Consider the following 15,686-nt stretch of genomic DNA (forward strand, 5'->3'; position numbering starts at 1 on the left):
AGGGGGTTGACCTTTTGAGTGGAGGAGAGGAAAAGGGACACACGGCGGGGCAACAGTGAAGAAAAAGGAGGCAAGGTGGGAATGGGCTGCCCTGCACGCATGAGGTGGCCTATTTTACCTTTCTCATATATTTACATAATCATACTTCATTTTTTTCTTACTTTTTCCAATGTCTTTTATCACTCCCTCCCTAAGAGGGGGTTTTCATGGGGTGGGGACGAGAGAAGAGGGGTATGGGAGCTTGGCTTGTGAAAAGCCCCCATCATTAGCCCTCCCCTTTTGGCTAGAGGCATTCATGTCTCTAGCTCATCTGTTTGATCATTATCGTCGGAGGTGGCGGCTGATGGTGTGTCCTCATCTGGAATGTCAATAGGTGGAGCCTGGTCAAATCGAAGAAAATAAGGTGTAAGTCGCCAACCATTTACCCTGGTTTTATGAAGTTTTCCATCAGCCTCCATAAGCTGGTAGCTTCCATTGGCATACTTTTTCCTGACGATGAAAGGACCTTCCCATCGGAGTAGGAGTTTCTTATCCTTGCGAGTGTCGAAGCGATTGTCGTAGCGGAGCACCAACATTCCTTTCTTCAATTCTTTTTTCCGGAGATGCTCGTTAAAGCTAAGCCGTCTATGCTCTACTTGTGCTACATAATAATTTATTGCTTCTTCTCTGTCCAGCTGCAGTCTTTCCAAGTTGATGATGTGATCTCTCAAATGCATGTTGGGCTGTTGAAGCTGGCTTGCCATTACTCTGAGACTTTGTAGTTGCACTTCAATGGACAAGATTGCTTCCTTACCAAATACTAGATGATACGGTGTGAATCCCAAGGATGTACGAAATGAAGTTCTGTAGACCCATAAAGCTGGTAGTAGATACTTATCCCAGTCTCCAGGATGATTGTTTACCTGCTTGGTAATAATTTTAGAAACCATTCCATTTACCTTTTCAACTAGGCCATTACATTGAGGGTAATATGGTGAAGAGTGCCTCCTTGTAATGCCCAGTTTCTGCATTAATTCTCCTACCAAGTCTGCTATGAAACCTGGCCCTCTATCAGAGATGATCTCTAAAGGTGTGCCAAACCTACAGCATATGTGCTCGTAGATAAATTTAGCTACCTCTACCACTGTGATTCTAGTGGTGGCTGTAGCCTCTGCCCATCTAGTCATGTAGTCGACCCCCATGATAATGTAGAATTTTCCTGAGTTGGCCCTAGGTAATGGCTCAATGGCATCGATACCCCATTTTTCAAATGGGCCATATGAGAGAATAGGTGTCTGTGGTTCAGGCATAAGTGACCTAGTGCTGGCCTTTTGACACAACTTACATGTTTTGCACCAGTGGTGTACATCACGGTTGAGGCTAGGCCATATGAAGCCTGCCTGCAAGATTTTCCTACTTGTTATGTCTAGGGCAAAGTGACCACCACAAACCCCGTCGTGACAGCTAGCAATTACTCCCGTGATTTCCTGAGAGAGAGGGACCTTCCTGAGTATTTGGTCCTTACCCTTACAGTACAAACCGTCATTGATGAGTCGATACCTTGTGGCCTTCCGCGTCAGCCATTGCTTCTGTCCCTTTGTTAAATCTGATGGGCATTCCCCTGTTTCCAAAAAATGCATGATGTCAGGCAAGGCATCACTTCCTTGAAATAGAGGGAGCTTTAGTTTTATTGCTCCAACCACCACTTCCTGTAGTCTTTCACTTGCTAGGGCATCTGCTTCTTGGTTTTGAGCCCTTGGGATATGGTGTATTTGAACTTCTTCAAACTTACCCAACAAGGTTTTTACACCACTTAAGTGAGTCCTTAAACTAGGATTCTTGCATGTCCATGCTCCATTTACTTGCCTTACCAGAAGTAGAGCATCCCCAAATACATTAAGGCGTTGTACACCTTGCGAGACGCACCATTGTAGACCCTTGGTTAGTGCTGCATACTCAGCTTCATTGTTAGAATGTGAATCTAACAATTGGCCCAACGAAAATACCTTTGTCCCTTTGTCATCAAAGACCACTATGCTTGCAGCTGCTTTGTCGGACGCTCACTTGTAGGCTCCATCAAAGTAGAGAGAGTATGCTCCTTCTACCATCGGTGGTACTGGAGGTAATCGGACTTCTCCTTCCTTAGATTGCTTCTCCTTCCTTTCAAAGACTTGGTAGGTCATGAGTCCCCCCAAACTTGCCCTTGTCGTGCTTTCTACCTGTACCGTGTAGTCAAACTCTTGCAGACGAACTAGCCATTTAGTAATTCTAGCAGACACATCCATGTGTTGTACAACATAGGGAAATATTTCATTCGTGGTTAGAATCACAAATTGCTTAGGCAGCAAATATGACCTAAACTTTGTAGTTGCAAATCTAAGAGCTAGGACTAAGTGTTCCACATGGGTGAAACCTTTCTCTCCTGCTGTCATCATTCGACTAGAGAAGTAGATTGGCCTCATGAAAGATGTCGTCGTATCCTTTTGGATTAGCACAGCCCCCAATGAGTCATCACCAACACTTGAGGTGACATAGAATTTTTCATCCCACTTAGGTGGTGAGATAGTTGGTAGAGTGTCTAAGACCTCCTTTACCTTGTTGTAGTGATGTTCGCTTTCCTCGTCCCAAGTGAAAGTTGATCTTTGAGTGAGTTGTTGCAGTGGTAGAACAAGTTGTGATAGTAGATGTATGAATCTACTTAAGTACCTCACCTTCTGTAGAAAAGAGACCAGTTGACGTGCGGTCGTTGGTGAAGGTAGGGCTATGAGTGCGGACACCTTACTTGGGTCGGCGTTGATACCTGTTGCTGAAATTTCATGGCCTAGTAGAATGACTTTACTCTCCCCAATGTGGCATTTATCCACATTTAATTGCCCACCTAGGCTCTGCAACCTGGCCAAACCTTCAGTTACCTTTTCTAAATGTGAAATACGGGAGCTATATATACAAAAATCATCAATGAACACTCTTATGGATGTTCCAAAGAACGGTTGAAAAACATATGTGACATATCTTTGGAATGTGGCAGGTGCATTTGTGAGACCAAATGGCATAACCCTGTATGCAAAACAACCCCATGGCGTGATAAAAGTGGTTTTTAGCTGATCTTCCAAGGCTATGCATATTTGAAAGTATCCAGAATAACCATCACAGACGGTATAGCATTCAAAACCCGCTACTTCATTCAGAATTTCATCCAAGAAAGGGAGAGGAAAGTGGTCTCTCTTTGTAGCTGCATTTAGTGGTTTGTAGTCAACACACACCCTCCACTTACCATTCTTTTTAGGCGTCACCACTACGGGTGACACCCATTCTGAGTTTTCTACAGGATAGATGAATCCCGCCTCCAGCAGTTTCCTTACCTCGGCCAAGAGTGCCTTTTCTTGTATGACCCCCAATCGTCGTAGCTTTTGCACAACTCGTTTTACCCCTTCCTTCAGCTTAATATGATGTTCCACCACTGTAATTCCTATGATTCTTTCATAGTTGTCAATGAACAGGTTAGGAAATCCCATCAACATTTGCAAAAAACTATCTTTCTCATCAAGTGTTAATTCCGTAGACAACATACCCTTCAACCTACTTCCTCCTAGGCCAGGTGATTTTCTCTCCTCTTCATTGGGTTTCCCTTTTGGTGATGGATCACCAGTTGTGCTTACCCTTTGTGGATCCTTCATAATGATACCCATCACATCAATGGAACTGTCACTTTCGTCGGTGGATGTGGTCTCCTCCTCAGAACTGGAAGATTCGCTAGTGGTTTCATCTGCCGATGTTTCCAGATTCATTTGCTTCTGCTTGCCAATCCTCATGTCGTAGTAGATTGTCTCTCCTTTCTTACCGGTCATGCATAGAAGGCCAGTACCCCATTCCTGTTTTGCCTTCATGGCCATCAACCATGGCCTTCCCAAAATTAGTGGATAGCCCTACCTCTACCTCAGTGTTGAAAGCTTTGATTTTCACGGCACTTACCACACCCACACACTTTACTTTTGCGTTGTTTGCCATCTTTGCCTTGCATGGAGAAGGCCTGTCAAGCTCGAGCCCTAATTGAAGCATCATAGCTTCGCTCATTACACAAATTTGTGCACCTCCATCAATGTAGGTGTTTCCAACCCTCTTTCCTTTTATGTTTACGTCGACAATTGGAAGGATGTCATCCATGTTGCATCCCGAAATTGCTCCGGCTACCTTTGTTTTGGAGTGTTTTGTACTTACCATTTTAGACCATTGTCGCCTTACTTTTGGTGCAAGATGTAGCAGTTGTGGCCATGTAATCTTCGGTCCTTGCTCTGCCACATCCAATGCTAGATCATAGGGCTTAGAACTTTCCCCTAGCTGGAAGTCAGTGATGCCCAATTTCCGTCGTGGCTTGGATGGCCTCTTGCTAGTTTCTCCTCTCATGCTTCTCTCATCATCTGATTGTGTAGCTTTCTCCCTCCTAGCTCTTTTCACAGTCATGGCTGCAAGTGGTTCTAAAAAGGTTACCTTCTCCTTACCCTTGTCCCTCTCCTTTGCTCTGGGTGGATCCACTACTATGGCTTTTCCTTTCTCTTCTAGCCTTATGATGTTTACAGGGCGATTAGGTGGTGGGGCTGGTGGAAGAGGTGGGATGGATGCTTGTAGTGGTGTCTGGGGTGGACGTAGAATTTGTGTTGGTGGGGGTGGTGCTCGGGGTGGGGGTGTTCTTTCTCTAGGGGGTGACAATTGGTTCCTCCTACCTCCTCTATTATAGTTTTGTCGTGGTTTGGGACAGTAGTACATACCGTGACCGTCTTCTCCGCAGTTGTAGCAATGATACTCCCTGTTTTGTCATCGTGCTCTTCCAGGGTCTTGATCTCTTTCTTGACTCCTCCCTTGTTGTATTAAGTGGACAGACAAATTCTGCAGTTGGTAAGTAATATGGGCCAACATATCTTGTTGGTCATCTCTTACCCCAAGAGCCGGTGGTGGTGGTGGAATGGTGGTTGTCGTAGTTGCTGGTCGACGCGATGTTCCTGATTCTGTTGACTCGGTTTCTTTGGCTTTCATTCGCAGCTTCTTGTCTTTAAGGCGAGCAATCTCAACGGCTAACTCGTACGTAGCCGGGAATCTACCTTTCACCTTCTCCTTGAGAAGCGGCCATAAGCCATGCGTGAACCGATCTTTTTTTAGGAAATCGGGTGCAGCTTCCCCCCTAGCCAGTGACTCAACCCACCGTTCCCACAAATCCACAAATTTGGACTCATAGGTGGCATATTCTAAAAGACCCTCCTGCTTCAAGTCTCTCAACTTGTCCCACAACTTTTCTGAAGTGGTACCTCCCCCAAAGCGCCTCTTAAAAGCGGTTTTTAAGGGTTCCCAGTCATCCTTGGTTGCTTGTGGAAGTGCATTGTACCATGATCTAGCTTCTAGCTTCATGAGATGCTTAAAGATTCTAACCCGGGATTCATCCGTATCTTTGTTCCTCACTACACATGCTACTTCAAAGTCATCTAGGAAGTCTGTTACCAAATCCTCCCCCTTCTTTCCTTTAAATGTTGGAAATGCTACACTTGCCATGATTACTGAGAGAGAGCTAGAAAGACACACTTCTTAACTTGCAAAAGTTTTTTTCTTCTTTACAAGGAGGCGTGTATACCCTCTTATACTAGGACATAGATTAAAACTTCAAACGGTACATTGCCTTGTACCAAAGGTAAGACAAATGGTTGATCTGATGCCAGAACCTCCAAAAACCGCTCCCCACCCGGCATGGTGTCAATGACGTGCTGGTAGTGAGCCTTCAAATCCAGTATTACCTTGATTGAGCGTACACGTGTTGGTATGTGTGATCTGTCTTGAGGGAGGTTGTACTGATTCATGTGAAGCTTAGAGGTGCTTAGTCACTGTCCAAGCTTGTGGGAGAGGGTGGTGTTCTTTCCTGAAACAAACTCAGTAGATCCCTAGTTTCTCTAGTGAGAGTGTGAGCCAATGCTTCCGTTATCTGTGCTGCAGCATCAGGTGCGACTTGAAAACTGACTGTGAAAATTACCTCGGTGACTTGAGTAACCCGATTCTCAAAGTAGAATAGTGTTGATTCTCTATTGTGTAGAACTCCTTCCATTTTGTTGTTGTGGGTTGGTTGTAGGTTGCGGACATGGTTTCGACCTTCTCCTTCTTCTTCTTGGCACTTGGCCTATGTATATCCACTGGGTTTGGGGCGTTGGTTGACTCTCCCACTGAAAATCAATTATCGTTACGCCTGGCACTCGAGCTTCGATGGAGATGCGGAGTTCGTCTAGTTGTGCTTGGAGCTCTTCTTCTTCTGTCGTCCAATTAGCAAATCCTTCTAGCCATTCATCCATTCACAATAGTTTAAGGGTTTCAGTCTTGTAAACTGAAGAGTTTCATGAAAAGATCCTCAGTGGGGGCACCAAATGACGGGAGCAAAGCGAACCCTGAACCCCGACGGCCTCTAAAACACCGGGGACCGAATGGCGCGCCTCAAGCCTGTGATGGTAAAGCAAACAGGGGGCACCACCTAGCTTCAACGGCTAGGACGCAAACAACACACCACCATAACAAAGTTTTCATCCAAGAGAGATGGATGCTTGGGAGTAATGATGAAAAGGAAACGGAATGAGATCAAGTGAGAGAGAGACAGAGAGACTGAGGGAGGGGGTATAGCGGCTTAGTACTTAGGCATCACAAAAGGATGGCGAATCCGCACACCCTTCACACATACACAAGCTCACTCCAAAACACAAGACTAGGTGGCGATTCCGCACACCTCACATGGGCAAAACATTGCAAGAAAAAATACTCACAAAACCTCAAGCTTTATTTAGAGAATTAGGCGATGAAATGGGGAGCATAGGGTAGGGGAATGAGAAGGGAGAGAGTGGTAGAGCACATGGCGGATAGGTGGGAGTTGATGGCGAAGACTCGCACGAGGATTATGGCCATCATCCTTCATTTAGTTGTCCCTTCATCTTCCATAGCCAAGGGTGTAGAGGTCATGCTCAAGACAAGCATGGTGATTGCGGTGATGGTGATGGTGTGGGTGTGTGTGTGTGTGTGTGCACTAGGCACACACAGTGCATAGTGTGTTCTTTGGTGATGTTGTGTGTTTTTGTGTGATGGTGACCCCTCTTTATATAGGGGAGGAGGGGGGGGAGAAATTCTAGAATTTAGAAATGAAGAAATCATTATCTGCATAGGCCATGTGACTGTGGGCCCCACTTGTCTGGCTGTGTGTATATATGCCAGAACAGCAGTCTCATGAGAGAGAGACTAAGAGAGAGAGATGGGTTGATGAAAAAAAAGTGAGAGGTGACATGGAGAATAGAGTAATTACAAGAGAGGAGAGAGAGGAGTGTGTTCAAAGGTGAATCTGTGTGTAGATGTGTGTGAACACAAGAAAAATCAGGTAACCACCGGGTGGGGATGGGTCTGTGGGCACCTTTTTTAGTGAAACTGAGTGTGTGTGAGTGTGGGGGAGGTTATTTAGCTACAAGACAAGAGACATGGCGCCCTTTAGAGAGAGGGGGGGTATTTGGGTCATGGGATATGATAAGAGAGAGAAAGGGGGGGTGGGGTATACTATTTTGGAAGATAGGGTAAGTTTCATGTGAGTTAGGGTGCAGTATTGGTGAGTTAGAATGCATTATTGGTGAGAGGTGGGGTAGCTTGAGGGGAGAGAGAAAGGAGAAAGGACAAGGGGAAGAGAGAGGGGGTTGACCTTTTGAGTGGAGGAGAGGAAAAGGGACACACGGCGGGGCAACAGTGAAGAAAAAGGAGGCAAGGTGGGGATGGGCTGCCCCGCAGGCATGAGGTGGCCTATTTTACCTTTCTCATATATTTACATAATCATACTTCATTTTTTTCTTACTTTTTCCAATGTCTTTTATCACTCCCTCCCTAAGAGGGGGTTTTCATGGGGTGGGGACGAGAGAAGAGGGGTATGGGAGCTTGTCTTGTGAAAAGCGCCCATCAACGGTATTTTTTCTTGCAGCCATGGTGGCTCACTCTGTGATTCAGTGTCTGTATGGACCACCCGAGTCCTGGATGGTTCTACTAGTGATTGGTGGCGCTACGGCTGCTCCCTATCGGACTCTGTTGTTTGTAGGCCCTCTTCTTCTCTCCAGCGCTAGGCACGTTGCTTCATTCTCCTTCTAGGTGTTATATCTTGAGGAGGTAGAGATTCAATAGTCCTCGATGACTCTCATGCCCTACCACCATGCCCATTACCAGATGAGTTCCTGGAACGGCCAAGCATTCGTGGCCGTTTTCTTGTGCCTTTAAGCCATGACGGCTTCTCACATCCTTGGAGGGTGTTTTTGTTGGCAGGCGGATGCTCTTTCGCGGTTTGTTTGGTGTGCGCCATTTCGTTGGTAAGAGCTCACCTGTTCTTAAGAAATGAGTGGTTTATGAGAGCATGCAATATTTATAAGGGCCCATTTAAAAAGGGCCTTGTTCACACTATTTTTTTTAAAAAAAGTATTATTTTTTAAATAAACATGTCGCTAAGAGTTGGACCCTGCGTTCACGTTTAGTGACTTGCGCAGTATCCACTTTGATCCTTGTCGCACTCTACATCGCCCCCATGTAGCATGCTTGGTGGGACCTTGCGACATTTGCCACTTGTTTCTATGCTCTTGATGACTCCATTTCCACACTTCAATAGCAATCTTGGATTGTTGCGCACGCTCCATTGTGAGCTTACGAGCAAATGTTGTGCGCAAAAACCAATTGAACATCTCCTCCAAATAATTGGATTGCACCATTCCACCACCATGTCGAGTATTTTTGAATTACACTCCCCTTCCTCGATAATGGGACTTCTCCATGCCTTGAGTGCTAACAATTTCAAGCGATCCATACTTGTGCATAAAAAATGCACCATGCGCAAACAAGATATGCTGTTCACATGAGTAAACGATCCACATTATTAAATAAAAACAATCCCTTGTAATGAATACACCATGTAAAATGACTTACCATGTAAAAATTGCCAAGTACTCTGGTAAAGTGTCAAAATTGACCTAATTTTCAATCTAGAGGTCCATTTTAAAAAAATTGATACCAGAGGACCTACTAATCATGCTAAATTAGCTAGTACCAAGAAAAGTCAATTTGGATTCCCAACATAGATCACGATCCATGTTGCTCTGAGTCATAATAAAAGCAGAGTTGGACCACAGAAGAGGTAGTCCATAGGAACCTGGTGGCTTTTTCAAAATTGAAATTGAACTTGAATTGTTGATGTTGTGAGTAAAGTTGTGATGTATTGGAAAAGCTAGTTAAATTTTGTCAATTGAAAGCTAGAACTAATAGGAATGACTGTAAACTCACAGCTATCAAGCATTTTTTGATAGGTTGCAAGTGTTAGAGAATACTACCCAACAAGTAATATTAGAACGGGGAATACATGATAGATAATAAGGTAACCCGGTTTAGATTTTGCAATATCAATTCTTCATGTATTTGCGATTAGGAAGATTGTACTAGAATAGGAATCCCAGCATCATAGAACATGTGAGAAATCACTCAACTGAAGGTAGCATGAATCGAAGACCACTCCATCCTTTATAAGCCATTATAGAGGAAAGCCTTTCTAACACCTCATCAAAAAGATCATATAGCCTAATGACTGAAATAGCTAAGGAAACAACTTCCATGCTAAGTTGGAAAATAAACCAAGCGAGTTTAGAGACCTTGTAGATGTGGATTATGACAGAGATATATATTTTGATAGAGAGGGAGTGATGTACTTAGTGGTTCACAACCCCTTTATTGTTGACAAATGGGGGATGACTGGCACCAAGGAGAAGGTGAAGGAGTACGAGCGGAAATGCGACACGAGAGAGAGTGCGAGAAGAAGAGCACGACGATATGGTGAACTCGCTCTACTGTAATGTGTAGAGCATAGTGAGTTCTTATTAGGTTTTTACAAAATAATATGTGTACATACCTGGCGGCCCGCCCACTTACCTGGGCGACCACATTGGGCTTTATACCCCAACAACCTCCCACTTAAAGTCCAATGTGGTACTTTAAGTGTGAGAGGAGCTACTATACAAGCTAATATACAAGAGATGTAGAGAAGTGATGTACTACCCTACACCTAACTGCTTGCGAAAATGCGCAAAGCTCTCTGAGGGAAGTCCTTTTGTAAGTAGATCAGCAGGATTTTCTGTGGTGTGAACTTTGACAAGCTGAATTTGCTTATCCTCGAGCATTTCCCTGATGAAATGATACTTCACATCCACATGATTTGTCTTTGAGTGATAAACTGGATTGCAAGCCAATTGTATAGCACTCTGAATATCACAATATAACACATGCATCTCGGATGGGTTTGACATGTATCAACTTACTACTCCCACTGCAAATGCAATGTCTGGGCGAGTAGCAATCATTGCATACATCAAACTACCCACTGCAGACGCATATGGAATCTTATCCATTTCAGCCTGTTCTTCCTCAGACATAGGACAATCTTGTTTGCTAAGTTTCACATATGGTGGCAATGGAACACTCAATGACTTTCCCTTCTCCATATTGAAACGTTGCAAAACCTTGTCAATATACTCTGTTTGAGATAACCAAATCAACTTCTTTGATCTGTCTCTCTCAATGCGCATACTAAGTATATGACTTGCCTCACCCATGTCTTTCATGTCAAACTATTTTGCCATCTTTGACTTCAAAGCTGAAATTTCTTCCAAGTGCTTGCCAGCAATCAACATGTCATCCACATACAAAATAAGGATCAGCCAACTGCCATCCTTATCTTTCTTTGCATATAGACAGTGATCGAATTCACTACGTTTGTAGCCTTGAGAAAGCATAAACTTGTGGAACTTATGGTACCATGCCCTCGGTGATTGTTTTAAGCCATAAAGACTCTTTAACAACTGGCATACCAAATCTTCCTTGCCTTTCTCAACAAACCCTTCTGGCTGCTGCATGTAAATTTCCACATCTAAATCACCATGCAAGAACGTTGTCTTGACATCCATTTGGTGCAACACCAAATCTAATATGGCAACCAATGCAAGAAATCATCTCAATGTAGTCATCTTGACCACCGGAGAGAAGACTTCATCAAAGTCAATGCCTTGTTCTTGCTTAAAGCCCTTCGCAACAAGCCTTGCTTTGTACTTTGGCTGACTATCATGAGTGGTGATCTTGTACCTGTAAACCCATTTACAAGGTAGAGCCTTTTTGCCCTGTGGTAATTTAACTAGCTTCCATGTCTGGTTTTTATACAGAGCTGTCATCTTTGACTGCATGGCCAATTGCCAATTCCTGGAGTCCTTCATGTGCACTGCTTCCTTGTAACATGAAGGCTCATTGCAATCAGTCAACATGACATAGTTCATAGATTCGTCTGGATTTACGCAAAATAGGTGGCTGAGGCTCAGCCACAACCTGTGGTTCGACTCTATCTTGTCCTTGATCCTCTTGAGCCCTGACATTTTGTCTTGCACGTGTAGGTCCATCTTCTTGGAAGACAACTCTTCTAATCTCCTCAACCCTCTCTGGTTTAGAATGATATTTGGCTTCATTAAAGTGAACATCATTGCTACGGATAACCTTTCTGGATTCAGGATCCCAAAGTCTGTACCCCATCTCACCAGAATTACCATAGCCTAGAAAGATGCACTTTCTACTCTTTGGCTCAAGTTTGTTCCTAAATTCCTTTGGAACGTGAGTATATGCCTCACAGACAAAGACTCTAAGATGCTTGTATGAGGGCACCTTACCTGACCATACCATCTCTGCCACTGAATCCTTCTACAAAACCTTGCTAGGAGATCTATTTATAAGATGAGCAGCTTTGCATTAGACAACATACTTCTGACCTTCTCTTGTATGGTCCTATTCATCCTCTCAGCAACACCATTTTGAGGAGGATTGTAAGGAGCAGTAAGTTCACGTTTTATACCTTTTGACTCACAAAAGTCCTGAAAGGCCTTTGAAACATACTCTCCACCATTGTCAGTGCGTAAGCATTTAAGCTTCTTGCCACTCTGATTCTCCACAAGTGTCACAAACGTTTTGAAAACACTAAACGCTTCATCCTTGTGCTTAAGAAATTAAACCCATACTTTCCTTGAGTAATCATCTATAAATGTCATAAAGTAAGAAGATCCCCCTAGAGATAGGTTAGGCATAGGTCCACACAGATCACTATGAACAAGAGCCAACTGTGTATCTCTTCTACTGCTTCTATGCTTATGTGGCTGCTGTGTTTGCTTACCATACAGACCATGTTCACAGAATTCAAAATCATTAAATGAAAAGCCAGGCAAATAACCAGAACAAGAAAAGATTTCCATTCCCTTCTTGGACATATGTCCTAACCGGATATGCCACAAAGAAACGTTCGGCTGCTCAGTTACATTGATTACATTTTTAGAGACATTTGATACATAAATCATGTAAAGTCCTCCAGACTTTACTCCACGTGCTACTATCATAGAACCCTTGGATATCTTCCACATGTTCTGTCCAAAAGTGGTGACGTAGCCAGCATCATCAAGTAAACCTGTGCTGATCAAGCTCTTTGTAATTGTGGGAACATGTCTCACATTCTTCAGTGTGAACATGTCTCACATTCTTCAGCATGAAAGAAGAGCCATTCTGAAACTTCAATTGAACATCTCCAACACCTAAGATCTCACATGTCTGCCCATTGCCTAGCCAAACATGATCTTTAGTGGTCACATAAGAGGTAAACCACCCCTTGTTTGGAGACACATGAAGTGATGCCCCTGAGTCTATAATCCAGTCACTCAGTGCATTTCCATCAGATGCTGTAAGAAGAGCTGAGTCCATTGTATTCTTCAAGAAGTAGATGTCTCCTGACACTAGACTGTCATCCTCTGCAACAATGTTTGTCACATTTATTTCTTGAATCTTCACTGAGGACTTGTTCTTCTCACCATGGTCTTCAGATTTCTCTTTGCCTTTTTCTGCTTTCCATTCTCTCTGCAATCTCTTTTCATGTGACCCTTCTTGCCACAATGGTAGCATTCTATGTCAGTCTTGCCTTTAGCACTGCGGGACTTGCTACGAGGCTGATTCCTCTTTCCACCTTTGTCCTTTTCTTTGGTTCTTCCCCTGACAACTAAGGCTGTTTCTTTGCCTTTATCCATTGTCTTTCTGTTGGTTTCTTCAGTAAGCAGACTGCCTTCTACACCTGCTATGGTCAAACCATCTGGAGGTGCAGAATTACTCAAAGCTGTGCGAAAAGTGTCCCAACTTTCCGGTAATGTGATCAATAAGAACATAGCTCTAACAGGTTCATCAAACTTGACACCTGGAGCTGACAACTGACTGTAGATGGTGTTGAATTCATTCAGATGATTGGAGATAGGTGTCCCTTTTTCATCTTCAAGTCAACAAGCTTCTTAAGCCAATATACCTGTGAAGCTGCACTCTGCTTCTCATAAAGATCACTCAGCTTTGTCCATGCTTCATAAGCCGAGATCTCGTCTGCTACATTGAAGTAAACGCTTTCTGCCAAAGTCAGCATAATGGTAGAAAGTGCCAATTCATCCATTTCGCTCCATTCATCTTCGTCCATATCTTCTGGTTTTATCCCCTTGAGGCTTTATAGGTTTTATCTGCTTCTTTTGTACCAACACGTGCCAAATCTGCTTCTTCCACAATGGAAAATTGGTTCCATCCAACTTCTTCATATTGTAAAGAGCAGTGTCCTGTGATCCAGCCATAGCTACGCTTCACAATAGTTTACTTTCCCGGGAAAAATTCAGCAGAGTTTCCCCTGTAAACTGTGACCTCTGAACCAATATCAACTTGTCAAATGAACCAAGAAAGCTTCAGATTCTGCAGAAATTTTGGCAGAGTCTCTTTTGTAAAATGGCTCTGGTGTACTAAAAAACAAACCAAAAACAGCTCAAAAAACCAGTGTCTCTCTAACACTAGAATGGTAACCTAACAGGACATAAAAGTGTCCTTTCAGGGTTTTGGGAAAAAATTCCAAAACCATAGTAGATCCACTCATTTTGAAAAATCTTTGCATGAGCTTATAGTTCAATAACTACTACATATGGAAAAATGAGCCTCCAAAGTTGAAGGACCAGTGCATTTTGCCCAAAACAACAATTTCTTACGGTTGATTGCATATAAATAAGACTGGAGATTTTTGTAGGACATGAGATAAAATGCCCCGTTAACTTCAATGGGTTGGTGACCAAAACATATGGTTGCTTTAACCTCACTAATTTTTTTTTGGGCAAAAAAAATAGGTACAAAAAAGTTGCATTTTTGCCATTCTGCATCAAAGTTTCTATAGTCACACTCAATACAGATACTATATACATGTTTTATGAGTTCCCTTTGGGCCTCTGGATTCAAAAGGAGCCATGGAGCATGTCAAAAGGATAATGGATCTCTTACAATTGGAACCTTGGGGGCAATGATAAAGTGCTAAATACAGCAAACATGAAAAAACTGGGTTTAGCATTATGACCTCTAGAAACCCATAGAAACTACTCAATATCTAGCCAAGTTTGTAGTCTATGATTAGATATGGTTACTACCTACAAAATACACACAATTGGCCTAAGAAACTAGAAATATTGAGAAAGTTATACTTGCTACTCTAAAATGTATCGTATTCTTCAGCAATAAAGAAACTCAACCATCATCATATACTATGCTATATAGCAGATTAGGTCCCCCAAAACTCAAGGAAGATTAGCTTTGTGTTATAAATAACACTTACACAATCAAAATTGAATTTGGATATCAAGAAAGCCACCCAAAAAATCATAAAAGTGCTAATTTTGGCCAAAAAACAGGATTATGCAATTCTTGTAAAGTGGTCATAACTTTCAATTTAACACTTAGCTCTCCCTACAAGCATCCAAACATGTTGATAACTATGAAGGCCTAACCTCTAGCCATCTAAACCTCACAAACATGAAGTTTAGAGTGGTATAGTTGCCAAAAATTGAAAAAAAGACAAAAATAGGACCCGTTTTTTCACCCAGTTTAGGTTCAAAAATGTTGTGCAAGAGTAAGGTTAATGGTGAGATCGATACTAAAAAAAAAAATGCTAATTTTTTTTCAGCTCATAAGGCAACTTTGTGGATATATAGCACCTAGAAATTCATTTTCATACTCTTCAAATAATTCAAGCAAAATGGTCACTTAACAGGACACAAAAGTGTCCAAGGACATAAAAGTGTCATGTTACCATTCTAGTGCTAACATTGTAAGCTGTGGGTAAACCTATCCTACACCTGTACTGTCTCTCACTGTCCTGTCACTGTCCTGTAAGCATAGACTGCGAAAATACCTCAACGGCAGTAAAGCAAAGATGCAATCCCAACTGTCTAACTCACAGTCAATACATCCTAGCTGCCTATCTAAGGGTGCTCGAGGGATCGCTCCAAGACTTGTATCAACGAAAGGATCTCAACATTCGAGAATCCCCCAGCTCAAGAAAACCTCACTCGACCCTCAACAAAGGCTACAGTAAATCTGACAATACATAGACTTCCCACAAAGTCATACATCCACAAATTTCCCACTATATGCTGTAACCGCTGCGGCGGTTGTTTGCTGCATGAATCATAGCCAGCAAACCCTCAACAGACATACATCATCTCTGACAATACATCCCATGTGGATGTACTTGCAATGTCAGGATGAAATCTGGAATCTCAAGAAGCAAACACAAGCTACCTGATGAACTAGTGGATGTC

Source organism: Adiantum capillus-veneris, chromosome 24, assembly GCF_014529385.1.
Source record: "Adiantum capillus-veneris isolate H3 chromosome 24, ASM1452938v2, whole genome shotgun sequence".
Classification (NCBI taxonomy): Eukaryota; Viridiplantae; Streptophyta; class Polypodiopsida; order Polypodiales; family Pteridaceae; genus Adiantum; species Adiantum capillus-veneris.